This window comes from Erinaceus europaeus, chromosome 1 (genome assembly GCF_950295315.1).
Source record: "Erinaceus europaeus chromosome 1, mEriEur2.1, whole genome shotgun sequence".
Taxonomy (NCBI): domain Eukaryota; kingdom Metazoa; phylum Chordata; class Mammalia; order Eulipotyphla; family Erinaceidae; genus Erinaceus; species Erinaceus europaeus.
In genome coordinates this window covers 21,280,707-21,300,388 of record NC_080162.1, presented here as the reverse complement: position 1 = coordinate 21,300,388, position 19,682 = coordinate 21,280,707, and positions in this window count along the sequence as shown.

The following is a 19,682-nucleotide window of genomic DNA, read 5'->3' as shown; positions in this document are numbered from 1 at the left end:
AATACTCACTTGGATAGTGTGCTGCTTTGCTGTAAGTACATGACCCAGATTCAAATCCAGCTCCCACTACATTGAAGGAAACTTCAGTGCTAGAGGTCCCCCCCACAGAGGAAAGTGATGTTGTGGAAAGAGCTGATAGCTAGGAACTCCGGCTCAGTCCCAACATGTCCTCTATGATATCTCTCAGTGCTCCTGAGTTTCCCATGGGAATGGTGAGGTCTCAGCCTCATCCTGCACCTAGAAATTTTTGAGATGATATTGGCGATGGTATTGGCGACCAGCAGGGGGCACCAGAGAATGCAGACACTGAAGGGTACATGCCAGAGTTCTATGATTTTGACTAGATTTTCTGCTGTTCCACCTACAGCAGTTCCTAGGTTTGTGGGAGCAGAGGGACTGGGGGACGGGGTCTCCTCATCCCTTGTTTGCCCCACAGGCTGACTTTTCTTCTTATTCGGATCTTAGAGGTCCTGAGGATCTCCAAAACAGTGAGCCCTAGAAGATCTGGGCTTGGAGCATCATGTGGGGCTGGGAAGGAAAGAGAAGATCGGGGCATGATCCAACCCCTGGGCCTTTTGGGAAGACTTTGGAGTCAAAGACATCCAGGTCTAAGTCACAGGCCTTTCACAGCTGGAGTTGCTTAACATCTGTCAGCCCCTGTTTTCTCATCTGTGAAATGGGATAACTTAAGTTAACACTGAAGTGATATTTAGTAAGTACTTGCTGCAATGAGTGCCACATTCTAGGAAACCAACACCTTCTTCCTTCTTTAGAAATTCAAACTAAACTGCCAGGTAAGATACAGTCACCTTTGTAGGGTTCAGCTGCAAAACTGGAAGACGGTTCAACTTCCAGCAAAAGCAAATGAATAATAACCTCTATTTCCCCACTACTGATAGTGTATGTGGGGGGACACTATTCCTGGACACCCCTTCCCTTCTTCCTGCACTGTTGGAGACTTTTACCCTGGAGGGTTCTCCCTTGCAGTTGAACGTTGTCTACCCAGGCAGATATTACAGTGTGGCTTAGGTGCACCCAGGGCCTTACGGATGAAAAGATATTGCTTTTCAGGAGCACAAAGTTTATCAGGGAAGAGAAGATACATTCAGAAACAACTGCTGAAAAAAGACAGAATAGTGAAAATCCACAGGAAGATTTTTTTTTTTCCCATGAAGTAGTGGTTAAACTTCTTGAGAAGGTGGATATTTCAGGCTCCCAGGCTGGAAAGCCAGGAAAGAATGTTCCTTTGTACAAAAGTTGTACAACTCCCAAGGTCTTTTCTGCTTCCACATATTGACTTCTGCTGTATTCCTGGCCAGGAAGTCTGCCTTCATTCCCCTGTTTTATGCACCTTAAAATTCTGTCGGGGTTACTGAGTGAGTCACTCTCCTCTTTTCTCGCTACGTGGTTTTGATAGCATCAAACCCTCTCTTCCGGGAGCCATTCCTAGCCGAGTTCTGGAGACCCCACTGCCCTAGTCTGATTTTCAATCATTCCTGAAGACTATTTACTATTCTCTCACTGTAACAAAAATCATGACCCTATATTTACAGGACACTATTGCAGAGTTTTGTCTGGGCTGGGCTATTCTCCCTACAACTCTTAACCTTACTGCTGACCAAAGCCAGCAATGGAGACTACTAGAAGCAGACACCTATACACCTTTTATGTGCTCTGAGTCTGTCCCCCTTTCTCCTATCAACTGTGATTCAGTTTACCGTCAGCCCACGTAATTCTGATGAAGCTGACCCCTACCTGGCAAGAGGATATGCTAGTTAATGTATCCAGGTAGCACCTCCAGCTACCTTGGCTACTGTGGATAGTCATTTGGCCCAGTTCACAGTAAGAAGAGTCAGACTGGAATGATTGGGAAGGGGTGGTTATTTCTTTGCAAAGAGCTTTCTAAGAGAGTATCGTCAACCGGGTCTTCAGGGATTGATTTTCACTTGTTTGACTACTAAAGATGTTATTGAAATCCAAGGCTAAGGCTTCACCTGAAGCTCATCCATGCCTGATGCCATTTTTGCTCAAGCCAGTTTGACCAGCAATCTTCTCTTACAAGTAAAGGTGTCCAGGGTCACACATAGCCCCCTCCCCCCAGCCCCTCTTGCTTTATAGAGTCAGAATCTCCTTGAAGTGAGAGGGCACAGGGAAGCCCAGATTCCCATCCTGTTTATAAAATCTCCCCAAGGCGTTGGGATGACATCCAAGGTAGAAGGTCACTGCACTGTGCATTCTCGCTGCGGGAGCTTGTCCTTCCCTCTGATGACAAGTCTCCCGAGCAAACCCCAGGCCTGCCTCTCCTGGTGTTTCTCACTCATGTCTACAGCTGCATACCAGCAGATCCCTTTGAAGCCCTCTCCCTCTCAGCTACACACACACACACACACACACACACACACACACACACACACACGTCTCTCACATTCAGTTCTTGCACATTCTGCCTCTTTTTCATCCCCCTGATATGTGGCATGACATCATCCTGTGGCTCAGGTTGGACATTTGGGGCCAAGTGCTGCAGATTCTACTGTCTGTGTTTGTTTCCTATACGCCCCTCCTGTTGTGCTTTCTTGTTTCTGCCACCTGCCCCAAACCTGCCCTTTAACCAGGTTCAGCTCCTCCATTTAGAGATCCTAACCTAGAAATACAACCTACAGTGATCTAGTCAATGGACTACAAACTTCCTGTTCCTTTTTTCTCTGTTTTTAGGATTATCTTTACTTTTATTGCCTTTATTTACTTATTGGATAGAGACAGTCTGAAATCGAAAGGAAAAGGGAGTGACAGGGAGAGAGACAGACATCTGCAGCCTTGCTTCACCACTCACAAAACTTTCCTCCTGAGGGTGGGGACTGGGGGCTCGAACCCGCGTTCTGCCTTCTGCATGTATTGTCAATATAGGAAGGGCGGAGCTCTAGTGCCTTCATGAGACAAGCTGTCAGATAAGTGTAGACTTTCACATGACTGTAGAGCAATTGATCTCACACAAGTCATTGTTGTTCTGGCCTGGTTTTTGTACCATGCTCAAATTATGACTGTGAGTTTCTAGAAATCAAGGGATAGCTGTGTCCACCTGTGCATCCTTCATTATCAGTGCACTTTAGGAGTCCAGGGAATGATGATTTGAATGAATGAATGAATGAATGAATGAATGAATGAATGAATGAATGGAGAGTGGATACATTCCTCCATTTCTTTCCCGGTTATGTTACTTAACCTATGCATCCCCTTCCTCTTATGCGAGGTTTAGAGATTGACGGCCAGAGAAGGGAAAGGAGAACAGCGGTTTGTAGGGATCCTCCCAGCTCACAGCTCATTCACTCAGCAAACATTCTAGAGCCGGGCTCTGAGCTGGCACCAGCGACACAGTTGGCTTTGGCCTGTTAACGGAGGAGTCTGGCAGGGACGAGTGCTGGGTGCGGGCAAGACAAGGCACAGAAGAGCCCCTGCTAGACTTGGGGATGAAGTCTGCTGGTGAGATGAATGAAGGGTGCAGGGAGGGCATGCCAGACAGAGAGACCTGCCCCAGCCGGGTCTGGGAGTGAGAAAGAGCCTGGTGTTTGGGGAAAATCATAAGTGCCTCACAGTGGCTTAGATATGGAACACAAAGGGAAGGAGAGAAGGCTTACGCTGAAGAATCTGACTTCATCCTGAAAGTGAGGGGGTCACTGATGGGGCTGTGCTCTTATGCTGGGTGCTGGAAACCACTGACAGGCACCAGGTGGGAATTCTAAAGCTCAAGAAGGGGCCAGAGAAATAATTCAGCTGGTAGGGCACAATCTTGCCTTGCCTGTGACCTGGGCTCGAGCCCCAGCTCCACAGGAGAATACCACTGCAGCAGGTGAAGCTCTGGTGCTATGGTGCTCTCCTCCCCAACCCCATAAGAAAGAAGTTATACCGGGGCCAGGCGATGGCACACCTGGTTAAGCGCACACACTATAGCGCACAAGGTCCCAGGTTCAAGCCACTGGTACTCACCTGCAGGGGGAAAGCTTCACAAGTGGTGAAGCAGGGCTGCAAGTGTCTCTCTGTCTATCTCCCTCTCTATCCTCTCTCCCCTTTCGATTTCTGGCTGTCTTTATCCAACAAATAATAAAGAAAAAAAATTTAAAAAGAAAGAGGTTATACCAAGAACATAATGGAGTATATATAGCTTGGAGCAGAGAGATGAGCTGGGCAGTCTTTCTCTTTAGGCCTGAACTCTCCATCTTGACCCTGTACAGACTCTAAGATTGAAGGTTTGATCCAGATCGAATGACAGAAGCATAGAGTCTCTGGGGAGAACACATTGCTGTCTTAGGGACCACTTTGAGGGTCCTGTTTGGGACTGCTGAACAGACTTTTTAAAAAAGCCTTTTTCTGCATCCTTCCTTCCTACACAGCCACGACTGCCAGTGCACTGGCTGTGACTCAACAGAGCAGAGAGTGGGGTCGAGGGGCAGGGGATACAGATGTGTGGGGGAAGGCCAGCTTGCCCAGGAGGCCCCAGGAGCCTTGTTAACTGGGGCCAAAACAAACTCTCTCATTAAGTAAAGAGCAGAGCCAAGTGTGGAGGCTCTGCAGATTGAAATGCTGGGGGACCCTCTTAAACAAGCTGCAGGGCTTGGAGGAGTTGGGTGCTTCCAGTTTCAGGCAATGAGTGATTGCATACATATGTGTGGGGGTGGTGTGTGACTCCTAGCTGCCATCCTCCTAGAAGCATCTCACTGGTGTACTTGCCCGTATGTGCTTTACATTTTGATGCCCATGAGGTCATACACCATTGCAACCACTCGTGGACCCATATAAGATTAAACCAAGAAGGGATTTATTTAGAAAGTACAATAATCATGAAGAAGTGATTCTAGTTATGAGAACAGGCAAAGTCCAAAGTCTGCAATCAAGCCATCCAAGACCACCATCTGTGAGGATAAGTCTGATATCCAAACCAACAGGAGCACGCTGCTCCGAAGGTGACCCTGCAAGAGAGTGAGCTGCTCTCCCCTCCTCCTGTTATGTATCCCCCTCTGTGTCTCCTCCTCCAGCGGATGTCCTCACTCATATGCTGATAGTCCCAAACTCCTGTTGGGGTCCCAACAATACACACTTTTGCACATGGGTACAGATGGGTTTATCCAGGGAAGTGCAAATTCTGTAAGTGACTGCAGGGACTGCCCCATGGTAATATATGGACTGACTCCAAGTTACTACCCAGAGTGTGTGTACTTGTGTCACACACACACACACACACACACACACACACACACACACACAGAAAGGGCTAGGTGATGACCTCTATCTGTATAATGCTGTGTAAGTTCAGATATTCCCATGTGCTTACTTCTGAATAGTCAGGACCACAGTCAGTCCTAGGAGACAGAGTGGCACTAGCCGGCAACAGTGTATTCATCATCTAAGGCTGCATTATGAATGCTCCCAAAATTTAGTGACTTAAATAAAATGATATTTTACTCCTCACAGTCCTGTGAGTTGATAGGGCTCAGTCGAGTGGTTCTCCTGCTCCAAGTATTGTGACTTAGGGAACTGGTATAACTTTTTTTGTGGAAGCTCTACAAAGGGGAGAAGATATTCAAGCAGGCCTTGAAGCATGGCAGGACTCAGAGAGAAGATAACTGAGCAGAAATTCCAAAGGTTGGTGGTTCATCTGTGTGAGTTGATCATGTGACCTGGCCCTCAACAGGCCCAGCCATCTGTCCTCCTTCAGTATCAAGGTGTGGTCATGTTTGGCGTATATTCTCACATCAGAAGCAAATCACCAGTCTATCAAACACCTCCACACTCACATACTCATTTAGATTTATCAAAGCAGGAAGTTGTTATCAATCTATTGGAATTAGTACTTGGCATCAAACCATTTTGCTGACTCCAGTTGAGTCAAATTAAAGCACTGTCTTTGAAACCCAGAAAGGCGGAGTCCTGACCACTTGGGACTCCCTCATGTGCTTTTCTCGATGTGTCTTAACCTCTCTGGATCTCAGCCTCCTGTCCAAAGCAGGACAGTAATTCCCTCTCAAGGGAACACTGGAGGCTTGAATGAGATCATGTGTGCTAGGCTCTAATCGAGTGCAGAATTCTGGGGAGATGATGGTGACGGTTTTGCTGCAGCCAGATGTCAGACAGCAGGAGCAGACACACTCGTCAGGGTTGTCCACAGCATTTTGGAGGAAAAACAATAAGCTGAGGGTGGAGAGTGAGGAACAGACCCTCCAGAGCAGTCAGCCTATGGGAATGGGGCTTGGAATCCAGGCCTCAGGGAATAGAAGGTGGGAGGATACCATAAGCATGAGCTCCAAGAAGCAGCCCAGGACTGGAGTTCTCCCTGCGAGGAGGCAAGAGCTGTCGGAAAGGCAGGCAACTGCGGGTTAAGAGACAGATATTTTTTTGTGGATGACAGATGGGTAAGGATGAGCACTGTTAGTTTACTGAAGCTGATCCTTGTTTCCCAGCATCTGGGAATTGCGATTGAGGCTGTCTTGTCTCTGCCCGCCCCAGCACTGTGTGACTTATCTTGATCATGGCGCTCAGACTCTGAGCCTCATCTTAGGGGCTATTCTCCTGGTTTGAGATGGGGTCTATTCCTACCCTTTACCCAGAAGAACTGCAAGAGTCCACCAGAATATGACATCTGCGGAAACTGAGCACAGAGGTCAGAGTGCGATCCAAGGTCACAAAGCACATTAGTGGCGCAGCGTTAGGAACACTATGCCACAGGTTTCTTCCCCACCAGGCACCCCACTTTCCCTGCCCCTCCAGGTTCAGTTGTAGTTCAGGGTCAGAAGTACTGCCAGTGGCCAGTAAATCCAAAGGAAGCTTTGACCACTTGCAGAGCTTTGTTCCCTCATTTCCATTCCCCACTAGTACCCATGAAAGTCTGGAACATTTGTTCCTGTAAGCCTCATTTACAAAGACCTCCTACCTCCTTCCCTCTTTCTGACTACTCTCTTAAAGGCTTCTGCTTTGTTAAGGTAGCTTCTGAAGTTGGGAAAAAAAGGAGTATGTCGTGTTTGTCTTTCCTATAGACTCCACCTCCATCAGGAAATGTGGGGCCTTGCTTCCTGCAAGTGGTCCTTTCTGAACATTAGCTCACTGTCCACAGTCAGGTCTGCTGTTGTTATATTAACTTGAGTCTTCCTATAGGACTCTTAGACAACATTTGGAAACATATTTGCTGGGGGCAGGGCAGGATCAGAAGGCATGAGGCCAAAAGCCTGGGGAGGGTGCAGATGTTCTGAGACTGGCAGGTTGTGGTTGGTAGGCTGGTGTAAGGGATTTGCACATTGGAAGGAGAGATGTCCACTCCAGGCTGGAAACAGTCATGTAATGCAGGACCAGCCTAGAGATTAGGACCAGTTATCTTCCCCTAACATTTACCCCTCTGGAAGTATGGATCAAAATTCTTTATGGGGTGCAGGGTGTGGAAGGTTTGCCTTCTGTAATTGCCTCTTCACCTGACATGGGCATTATTGGCAGGTTAATCCATACCCCAGCCTAGTGGGGTAGGGCTCTGGAAAGGTGAGACTGCAGGACACATTGGTGAATTCATCTAATCAGGAAGTTCAGGATGTATATCATAGTAGCATCTGATCTAACCCAGGGTCCGTATCTATTCATATTATGTCATAGTAGCATCTGATCTGTCCCAGGGTCTATATCTATTCACATTTAGCACAGGAGTTTGTATAACCTCATAGTCCCTGTCAGTCTGTATTCACAGTCCATGGTCACAGTAGAAACATTCTAAGCTGCACTCATTTCAGAACCAGTCTTCCTTGAGTGGCAGAGTAGGGTAACCCAGCCTCCTTTTGGAAAGTGGGGCAGTCCTTACTATTGCTAGTTCATAGTGAGGATATGGTCCTGAAGAAGCCCACAAGAGGACTTGTGATGATGTTCCTGATGGAAGTGACCAGTGATGGTGGATTGAAGGATCTATTAGAGGTCTAGGCCTATTGAATGGATGGGAGAACCCAAGGACTCCCTGACTCGGGCCCCAGGTGATGGGGTGGTCTGGCAGTGACCAAGAAGGCCATCACTAAGTAAACCAGTCTCTTGCCTCTTTTCAGCTTTTGTAGCTTTGGTTTTCTTTCTTTTCCTTTCTTTCTTTCTTTCTTTTTTTTAATCCAAACCAGGGTGATGGAAGTTATTTTGTTTATGGTTTAACAGGAACCCAGGATATAAATCACTGACACAGAGTTTGTCTGCAGAAGAAAAATAATTAAGTAAACAACACAGAAAGGCAGAAATAAGAAATGGAGGAAAAGAAAACATCCTTGAGTTGTCTGGATATTTGAGTCTCTTGGTAACAGTCTTGTCCTTTCTAGTTTGCATGTGTGGACTGTGACACCCATCTCTATTTATTTAGATTCCTTAACCAGGGTTTCTGCCACTTGCTACCAGAAAGTTCTGACTGAGCCTGAGCACAAAGAGACGATGGAGGTGTAAAGGAGACCATGTCAGAGCGTGCTAGTGGTGACAGGAGCAGAGGTTAACAATGGCGGCGTCATATGGAGGTGGTTACAATGGTGCAGCAGTGCTGACCACGCTTTAGAGTAAAGGGTGGCCTAGACCGGGATGATATTAGTGATGACAGTGATGATCATGTCATGAAATCTGCTGAGCAGGTCAAATGAGCCTCACCTGTGTCATCCAGGCAAGTGTCTTAGAAACACATGCCCCAAAGAACCAAGAAAACAGAGGCAGGGTGGGAAAAAGATATTCTTCCAGAAAGTCAGATGTTATCCTTCTACTTACTTGGATAAATACTAACTAACTCTGTAAAGAAGTGCTCTAGCTAAAACTTCATAAATGCCCCTACTGTCAACTCTGACATCATCTCCCCAGACAATACTTTTAGTCTACCTAAATGTTAGCTGTTGGGCTCAGGCAAAAATTATGAAAGTACTGGACCCCTTGAACATATCTAAAATAGACTCCCAGCTTCTTCCCACAGAAAGATCCCTAATTTCATCTGTTCTATTCTTACCTTTTCGGTTCCTGTTTATTAAATAATTTGCCCTGTTTTATATCTTACTGCCTTTCAGCCATCAATTTGCAGATGCTACTTCCCTGGTCAGATGACCTCATCAATGTGTCCCGGCACCTCACCTCTCAAGAGCCCTACCCACGAGGGAAAGATAGAAAACAGGTTGAGGATTTGCATCCACCTGTCAATGCCCATGTCAAGCAGAGAAGCAATTATAGGAGTCAGAACTCCCACCTTCTGCAACCCCCCAAAAGAACTTTGGTCTATACTGTTGGTGTGCTTCTAATTCTGCTTCTAAGACCCCTTCTGTTTTGATCATCACTTTAGGTTCGCTTGCATTGCTTAACCCTGTGATCTATTTACATGATCATTGTTTTGTTTGAGACCTGCACTGGTTTAATCCCCATTGGTTCACACTTTTTCCACTCTGCCCCCTCTCCTAGTCACATCCTGTTTTCCACTGTTTAATCCCCACTGGTTCGCACGCTTTTTCCTCCCCCCCCCCACCTCCTATCCTACGTACTTCCTCTTCCTGATACTTCTGCCTCAGGAGATATAAAGGACAGGATTTTCTAATGAATACAGACTGATTGATTGCACTGCATCCCCACTCATAAATAAGGACTGGACTGCGTTCCCGGCTCAGCCATGAGTCCCTGGTCGTCTGTCTCCTACCAGCGAAGCTAGCTCGTCATCTGGCACCTGAACAGCGACCAGCATATGGTGCACCAACGTGGGACCTAACCTGCCCATCCCCCAGACAAGTATACGCCGTTTGACTACCTGTCCTCCATGGATTACCTTCCTGCCTATGAAGAGGTTTCCCTCGTAGTCTGTCTCCCACCCACGAAGCTAGCCTGGCATCTGGTGCCCAAACAGGGACCAGCACTATACTCCCAGAGGGATAAAGAATAAGGAAGTTTCCAACGGAGGGGTGGGATATGGAACTCTGGTGGTGGGAACTATATGGAATTATACCTTTATTATCTTATAGTCTTACAAATCATTATTAACTCACTAATAAAACAAGTTGAGAAAAGCATGAGCTTTACAGAGAGAGAGAACGATAACTTCACAACTGAACTGAAACCTTTTGGAAATGAAAGACCCAGGGATCTCAATCTTATTAGGTCCCTGGAGAATTTCAAGTACCACCAGGAGTCAAACACCAGGTAAAATAACCTTGGGGTGGGCCAGCAAACATAAAAAAAAAAAAGCATTGTGTCCTGTGTCTTTATTTATTTAGTGCCTCCAAAGTTACACCTCTCTAAACTGACTTTTCCAGAGAGAGATAGAGAGGGTGAAAGGAACAGCATTGAAACTCCCTCCAATGTGGTGGCCCTGTGCCTGAAGTCAGGTCTCACAAAGTGTAAAGCCACACACTGAGCTGTTTTGCCAGCCCTTACTATGCTTGACTTGTTTGATGAGAGAGAGAGAGAAGAGAGAGAGGAGAGAATATGTGGTTCTGGATATTGAACCAGAGGTCTCTTAAGGATACCTCCTGCATTCTATTACTGAGCCCCCTCTGCAGCTACCTTTTATACCCTAACTTTGTGTATCCACTACTATCTGTTCATCATGGTCTACTTGGCAAAACTGAATTACTGCTGATGAGTGACACCAGCAAAGTTTTGCATTTGCTACATAACAGGGACTGTTCCACGTGCTTTCTACATCTCCTCTCCCATGTAGAAGTCCTCACAGCTGTTGGTGTTTCTAGTCCCCCATTAAGCAAAAGTGGAAACTGAGGCAGGGAGAGGTGCTGCCGCTCACCCAAGGCCACACTGTTCAGGAAGCCAGGCAGCCTGGGTTTTGGGTCCCACCCGCTGACTCAGCATCTGCCACTGGGAGGTGTGTTCAGGGAGGAAACACACACACACACCCCATTATCACTTCTATTTACCCCTGCCCCCAAATCCCCTTCTACCCAGGAAGACATTTTACAAAGGGTCTAAGGCCAAGAGGGAGGAAATGAACTTCAATAGGCCTCTTAGTGGGGGGTGGAGAAGGGTGGGGGTGGTAGGGGAGAGATGGGAGGGGTGGCTGGTGTGGGTGTGGAGAGCAAACACCTGCTTTAGGGATCCCACAGATGCTGCCATCTTCAGTCCGGGAAGAGCTCTGAAGGAGGAAAGCTGAGTTACTGGGAAGACCCCAACCTTTCCTTGGGGTTCAGTTCTTCTTCTAAGAAGAGGCCTCTTGCCTACAGCAATATGCACAGAGCTCTGCCTCTAGTTTCTGAGTCAGGATGGAAATTGAAGGTGGGGGAAGGGCAGAGGAGACAACATAATGGTTATGCAAAAGGTTTTCATGCCTGAGGCGCTGCAGTCCCAGGTTAGTTCCCTAGCACCACCATAAGCCAGAGCTGAGCAGTCTCTGGCCTTGGTCTCCCCACCCCCACCCACCCCTTTACAAATAAATAATTAAGAAATTTAAGGGAATATGGGAATCAGATAAGCCTGTGTGTAATTCTTGCCTCACCCCTTTAGGCTGGTAACTGTATGGTTCTGTAGCCCCCATGTCCACTTGGTCGATTCCAAATTATATTCCTCCATGAGGATAATTTCTGGAACCATCCGTTCCACCCCGGTTCCATGGCCGCCAGTTCTTAGCAACATCGCCCCGCCAGATATTCGTCGGGATGCGGCATCATCTAAGTTCATTTCCCACGTCTACGCTCGACCGGACCTGCCAATATACGCGGATATCTTCGCCCACCCTGTCCAACGCTTGACGTCTCGTCACCCAATCTGGTCCCCTACACCTACACTGAACTTCTCTGTTCCAGACTCTTGGAAACAGAGCTGGCAGTCAGCTGAGGTAAAGAACAAACACCTCATCACAGACGCCTGCAAGCGTCAACCCGGCTTTGACCTAGCACGTTATGATTGGGCCCTCCTCAATCGCTATCGAACAGGCCATGGCCGGTGCGCCGCTATGTTCCATCGCTGGGGAGCCAGAGATGACCCGAACTGCCCCTGCGGCTCCAGACAGACTATGACCCACATAGTCAACGACTGCCACCTCTCCAGATTCAAAGGAGGTCTCGAAACTTGACATCAGGCTCAACCTGACGCTGTTGACTGGCTACGGAAGAAGGGCAAACGCTAGAAGAAGAAAGCTGGTAACTGCTTCTCCAGGTTTAACTTTCTCCCACGTAAAGTAACAGATAGTGACTCTTCTTCTCAGGGCTATTCTCTGACTCAGTACTTGGAGCGCAGTAAGTACTCAAATGTCCACCATGCCTATTGTGATGCTGTCTTCATTGCCTGGAATTTAGTTTTCTTCCTTGCCATTCTCCTTCTCATCTATGACCAAAGTCTCTTTTGTGTTAAGAGGAGGAGACCCAGGAGTCCGGCATCCATTGGCCAGAGAAACCCTGACCCGACTTTTGTCCAGGAGGGTCAGATAGGCCTCCTTGAACTGCCATCTCTGCCAGAAGTTATATATCGCTCTGGCTGGATTTTTAAAAATAAACACATGCCATGTCTATAATGGAAAATTTTCTTTAAAAAAAAAAGGGGGGGGGGTAAAGTAAAACATTCTCTTGTCGTCTCCCTTGGCCAAAGGGAGCTAAGAAAGATAAATGAAACCTTTTCACACAGATGCGAGAAGTTCCAGCTCTGGGCTCCACTCCACTGGCTTTGGTGGGGGCTCAGCAGCCTCAGGGGATCCCATTCCCCAAGCTGAGGGGAGGCCCATCCACTGGGAACACTGCCTTTTGGAAGTGTGGTCCCATTCAGCTCCTCAGTTTTTCCTTCTCAGTGGCGCTTCCTGCAGGCAGTTAGCACTACCGCACTCTAGCCCAATTCATGCATCTAGTTGCTGAATGTCGGTCAAACACAGAGATTCTGATACGGAAAAATACTTGTCCAAGGTCACCCAGCAAGAAAATGACAGAGCCAGGACTAGAGGTAAGGCTTCAGTTTCCTTGCCTATACAATTCCTTATGTACCTGCCGCTCTGTCCTTATGAAACATGTGTTCGAGAAACTCAGACAACAAGTCGACCATCTGGTCTAAGGTGAGAAGACCTGAATGCGGAGTCAGGAGCCACAGACATAACCTGCCCCTTTCTTTGCACTCTGCACACCCTTTAAGTTACGGCCCAGCTCTCGGTCCCCTGGTTTCTGTTGCCTGTTCTGCCTTTTCCTGTTGAGAACATCACTGGCCTAGTACCTAAAAAGGGTCAGTATAGATTTCTAAATTCCAAGTACAGGAAGCTGTCAGGGTTTCTCATGGAATTATTTGGAGGTTTAATTAATAATTGAGCTTTTCTGGTTTCCCCTCCAGTTTTTCTTTTCTTTTTTAAATTTTAATTATTTAATTTTTATTTATTTATTTGTTTGTTTGTTTGTTTTGCCTCCAACGTTATCTCTGAAGCTCAGTGCCTGCATTAAAAAGCCACTGCTTCTGGAGGCTATTTTCCCCCCTCTTGTTGCCCTTGTTTTTTATCACTGTTACTATTATTGTCATTGTTATTGCTGTCGTTATTGTTGGATAGGACAGAAAGAAATTGAAGAGGAGGGGAAGACAGAGAGGGGGAGAGAAAGGTAGACAGTTGCAGGCCTGCTTTACTGCTTGTGAAGCGATCCCCCTGCTGGTGGGGAGCTGGGGCTCAAACCAGGATCCTTAATCACCATGTAAATCAGTCAGTCTCTCTCTCATATGCCCTAACATGTGTATGTTTTTCTAATACAAGGTTTAATTTACCTGAAAATCATGCTATCTCCTCAATTCTTTGTTGGGATAATGAATGATGGACTTTTTGGGAATGGGGGAAGCAAGTGTCAGCCTTCCCATTCCCCCTTTTCCTATGACATAAGCTGGCAAGCCAAGCAGATGAAATTTTGTCCCTTGAATCATACTAAGGCTTTTTCTTGAATCAACCTCCACTGTAACCACTCCTATTTCTGTACCTTCTCCCGCAGCATTCCAGCCACACCTGTAACTACTCCTATTTCTGGGCAGTACCTTCTGTCCTCCAACATAATGACTATATGATACTTTTCCCCTTTGGCAGACTATGACTGAGAAAGCATGATCCCTGGGAGCTGTGGACTGTCATCTTGGGTCTACAGAAGAAGTGACACTGAGGGTGAAGCTGCTTTAGCAGAAGTTACAGGGAGGAAGAGAAAAAGAGAAGAGAGAAAAGGAGGAAGGGACATCACCCAAAGTCACATCTATGTGGACTTTTCGTTTATGTGAGTTAGTATCTTTTTTTTCCCCTTTTACCATTTCAGTCAGTTTGGGTCAAGATGTCTATCACTTACAACCCAAAGCATTCTCACCGATTCATGCAAAACATTTTTTTCTTGAACTGCTTCCAGCTTGGGCAGTTCATGGAAGTGTCTGTATGCTGGCATGCCCATCTCAAGTCTCACAGCAGTGAAAAGAGAGAGAGTATTTAGCAAAGAGTATTTGGGAGGTGCAGCGGGTGTGGGAAAGACAGGCTTCCCTTTAGAGATTCCTTGCTCCTAAGCATCTGGAAGAATGTCGGAGACAACTTATAGTGCTGTGCCCTGATAAGAGAGTCACAATTGCACAGGTGGACAGTCACGTGATTATACCACTGCATAACATACGGCTGACCACACAAGTGCCCTGTGAGTGGGGTGTCTGAGCTCACAGAGGGAGATGAGGAGAGTGCAACCACTGACATGACTGATTTCATGATTTCCCTGTCTCAGTGGCCACATGTCTCAGTCTATGTCATGAGTACAAGGCAAGGTATTGGGTGTTTGTTCTATTAACAGCTCAGAGGGGCACTGAGACTTGCCTTCTACAAGACCAGCTTTAACCTGGAGGTGGTGGTGAACTTGGTTAAGGCACGTATCACCATGTGGAAGGATCTGGGTTTGAGCCCCGCTCCCCACCTGCAGGGAGGACACTTTACATGTGGTGAAGCAGATCAGCAGGTGTCTATTTTTTCTCTCTTTTTCTGTCTCTCCTTTCCTCTCAATTTCTCTCTATCCTGTAAAATAAAATAGGAAAAAAAAAAGGTGGGGGAATGACTGCCAAAAGCTGTGGATTCTTTTTTTTTTTTTTTTAATTTCTTTACTGGGGAATTAATGTTTTATATTCTACAGTAAGTGCAATAGTTTGTACATGCATAACATTTCCCAGTTTTCCATATAATAATACAACCCCCACTAGGTCCTCTGTCATCCTTTTTGGACCTGTACTCTCCCCCCCCACCCACCCCAGAGTCTTTTACTTTGGTGCGATATGCCAATCCAGTCAGGTTCTACTTGTGTTTTCTCTGCTGATCTTGTGTTTCAGCTAAGAAGCTGTGGGTTCCTAGTGCGGGCACTGAGCCCTAGAGAAAACCCTAGTGGTAATAAAATTAAGAAGAAGAAGGAGGAGGAGGGGGAGGAGGAGGAGGAGGAGGAGGAGAAGAAGGAGAGGAAGAAGAGGAAGAAGAGGAAGAAGGAGAAGGAGAAGGAGAAGAAGAAGAAGAAGAAGAAGAAGAAGAAGAAGAAGAAGAAGAAGAAGAAGAAGAAAGACACTGCCTAGATCCTTTCAAGGACAGAGACACACCTTTCTCCTGTCTCTGGAGAAGCAACACAACAATGTTGCTGGCAGTGGCTAAAATCTTGCTCAGGGCGGTAGAAGGGGGGATGGAAAGCTACATCCTAGAGGAGGAAGGAGATCATCTCCTCAGTTGACCTTACATCTTTGGGGTGTGCCAGCTCAAAGCTCTCCCTGGAGTTGACTACGATTTTTTTTTTCTTAGAGACAGGCCAAGGGAGAGAGAGGGAGAGGATGAAGAAGACCACAACAGGGAAGCTTCCTTCACTGTAGGGGCTGGATTTAAAATTGGGTCGCATACAGGGCAAAGCAGCACACTATCCAGTTCATTCAACTAAGACTCAACTTTTTGTCACTGTATCTGTATCACAAAGTCTGCCTCTGTGTGGTCCTGCTGCCATTATTTCCCATGCGCTGCATGCAATTTCTGTCCCGGAGTTCATCTTCTGTGGCCCCGAACTGACAGATGATCCCAGCCAAGGCATGTGTAAGAGTTGTCTCCTTGCCACCATTTCAGGGGCTGGCTCCTATTCTTTTCCCTTTTGATGGGACTAGTGCTGAGAAAGCAATATCTTACCATTGAAAAGCACAGACATCTTTGTTTAAAAAAAATATTTATTTAGGGGACCGGGTGGTGCAGTCAGTTAAGCACACATATTACTAAGCGCAAGGACTCAGGTTCAAGCCCCCATACCCCACCTGTAGGGGTCTGCTTCACTAGCGGTCAAAAAAGATCTGCAAGTGTCTTTCTGTCGTTTTCTCTATCTCCCAGTTGTCCTCTCTCAATTTCTGTGTCCTATATAATAGAAAAAAATTAGAAAAAAATTGCCACTGAGAGTAGTGGATTCGTAGTACCAGCACCAATCCATAGCGATAACCCTGATGTCAATAATATATAGTTTTCCATGGTTTGTTTTTGATTAACAGTGTGTTGCAAGATTACAATGTATAATTCCACACTACACCCAGCATCAATGTTCTAACACAAATTTTTCTCATGTTAGAGAAGAAATATATATTTGTTATAAAAAAAAAACTGGAGGGGAGGGGGCCGGGTGGTAGTGCAGCAGGTTAAGCGCACATGGTGCTGCACAAGGAACAGCATTAAGGATCCCAGTTCGAGCCCCACCCCCACCCCTGCTCCCCACCTGTAGGGGGGTCACTTCACAAGTAGTGAAGCAGGTCTGCAAGTGTCTTTCTCTCCTCCTTTCTGTCTTCCCCTCCTCTCTTGATTTCTTCCTCCCTTCCTTCCTTCCTTTCTTTCTTTCTTTCTTTCTTTCTTTCTTTCTTTCTTTCTTTCTTTCTTTCTTTCTTTCTTTCTTTCTTTTTCTTGATTTCTTTCTGTCCTATCCAGCAAGTTCCAGGTTTTAAACTCAAAACCCCACCTACACCTTCTAAGCCACACCTGAAACCACTCCTATTTCTGGGTGGTACCTTCCCTCCCTCAACAATTAAGAGTCAATCTGATTTACTAACTCAGCTCACATGCTCACCCCTTGACCAGTCATGGGCAGGAGGATGGAATGTGTTCACTAGCTCCACCTCTTGTGTGGAGTCAGGGTAAGTAAAGTAACATCCTCAAACAGAAATAAGGCTGCTCAGAAGTGCAGCTGAGTCTGCAGACATAACCAACGTATTGTCTACACAGTTCATAGCACTGTAGACCTCACAATGTCTTGATTAGTAAAAAACAGATTTATATACTTTTTAACAGCACAGTTTTGTGATTTCTCACAAGTGTTGTAGAAATGTGGATACTGCTAGGACTCAAACTACACGCTCATTTGGCATGAGTGCTGATAACAGTGGGGGTGCTGGTAACCTTGTTCTCTCAGGTTGTGAGGTGGAAGCTTGCTTTTACTACAGCTCACCATCTGCTCACAAGGCTAGCACAAGCTGCTTAGATTGGCACTGTGGAACCATGTGACCTCTGATTAGCCAGTCAGCACTGTTCCACCCTCTTGACTTCAGTGATTGGCTCAGAGACAGACACATGAACCAATTTGGGCCAATGACAACCAGAGACTCAGGGTTTTATGTCTTATAGCTGGGGGAAGTAAAACTCCTCTTTTGTGTCTGGGAGGATGTAGTCTGGAGTTGCAGATGGCCATCTTAACTCAGCTTAGAGCCTGAAAATGAAGAGTAGAGTTGAGAAATCTACTAAGACTTCTTCCTAGTAATAATTTAAAACCCTGGAAAAACTTGTAGCTGGACCCAGAGCTGCCTTGGATTTGTCAGAAGTATAGCCTAATGACTCTGCTCAGAACTGATGAGTTGGGTTTTCTCTTATTGTCATGTTAAGGTCTCCCCACCCTCACCCTTCTTGGACTGGAAGCCCTGATTCATCTTCTACAGATACCTGGCTCTCAACAGGGACAGTGTGCCTGCCAAATGTGTCTGCTTGTCGGTGTCAAAACATGGGCTCCACTATTAAAAAAAAAAGTTTCTTTAATAGGCTCAAGCCATTGTAACTGAAATGTTGGAGAAAGAGTTGACTAAAGGAAGCAGAAGAGAAATGCTGGCAAGGCCACCCTTACAAAAGCATCACAGAAGCAGCTAACGGTCACTCCCTGGGGAAAGTAAGCCTGGCTGTTGGGAATGTTTCCCAAGAGAATCCGCACAGCCTTGCTGCATATTCCCTCTCAAGTCCTTCCTCAAATGGCTAAACTGGAGACGTTTGCTATGTATTTTTCATTCCACATATATTTTCCCTGTCTGTTTGTCCCAGTCAGCTAGCTAAGTTTAACCCAATGGAGACATTCTTCTTGGGGAATTCAAGTTAACAGACTCCCACTTGTGGAACCATGTGTCAAGTATTCCACTTTTAGCTTTGACTCTGTCTAGTTCAGCGAATGTCACCCAGAATCTCCCTGTGCCAAGATCAGGTTTGGCTGGGCTGTACATAGGTGAGTACTTATATGAATCCTCCCCTCTCCTCCAGCTCAGAGTTACAAGAGGTAGGATTGAGAAAGACAAGCTGCGGGTAGGGGTAGATGGCATAGTTATGCAAAAAGACTCTTATGCCTGAGGCTCTGAAGACCCAGGTTCAATCCCCCACATCACCATAAGCCAGAATCAAGCAGTACACTGGTAAAATAATAATAATGATAATAATAAAAAGACAAGCTATTATACAAGGTTGAAAACATTTTGAGAGTTTTGAGAGTGTGGAAGGTAAAGTGTGTGTGTGAGGGGAGTGGGGTTGTAGAAAGCAGGCTTGACAGAATTCACAGGACCTGCCTTCGTGCTTACCCCTCACTGGTCAGGGTCATCAGTGCGGGGACAGAGAAGAAGATTTTCTGGGCAATGAAGCAGCGGCACAGGGTATACAGTAGTGATACAAGTTTTCATGTTCATCTGTCCTCCTCTTGTTATTCAACAATCTTTTTGCATCCAAAGTTCAAAAGGATTATGTAAATTTCATATTCAATGAGAAATTAACTGGAAACAGACTTTAAGCCACATTGTGGCCCCTCTCCTAATTAAAGTTTCATTGCTTTGACCAGGACTCTTCTTTATTTGAGCCAATCGATAAACTCAAGGCAAAGGGAAGAACTGTATGTCTTGCAGCATCATGGTGACTTCTGGACCATCTCACCACAGGAGAACCTATGTGCAAATGTTGTAGCTGCAAATTTTACCAGTTAAGGATCAATAGAGATGTTGTTTGTGTACTTGTTACCATCTCTACAATGTAGGCGTTGAATACAAAGGATTTGAGAAGAAGGGTGAATGAATTTGTTTTCTAAAGAGGACCCATTGGTCAGGTGTGTGTGTGTGTGTGTGTGTGTGTGTTTAAATGAATATTAGGTCCAGAAAGGGGGCTTATAGATAAGACAGGTGGAGTATCTTTTTCTGAGCTGTATCTAGGAGCATAGAGACTGACTATTTGTTGGAAGCCTGGTAATTCCACAGTGTGAATTAGGATGATTATTAGACCTCTCTTATGTTTTGTTTAGGACAGAGGAGAACATTGGAAACTGATTATGGGTTATGATGCAATACCAATCAAACAAAGCATATCCCATCACACAGAGTTTAGTAGACTGAAACAACCACCACCATCTAGTATCTTGCCGCTTCTGTGATTCAGGAGTAACTTGGCTGTGGACAGGTTTAGCTTGAGGTCTCTCCTGAGTGAGATATTGGTTGGGACTGTGCTCATCTGAAAC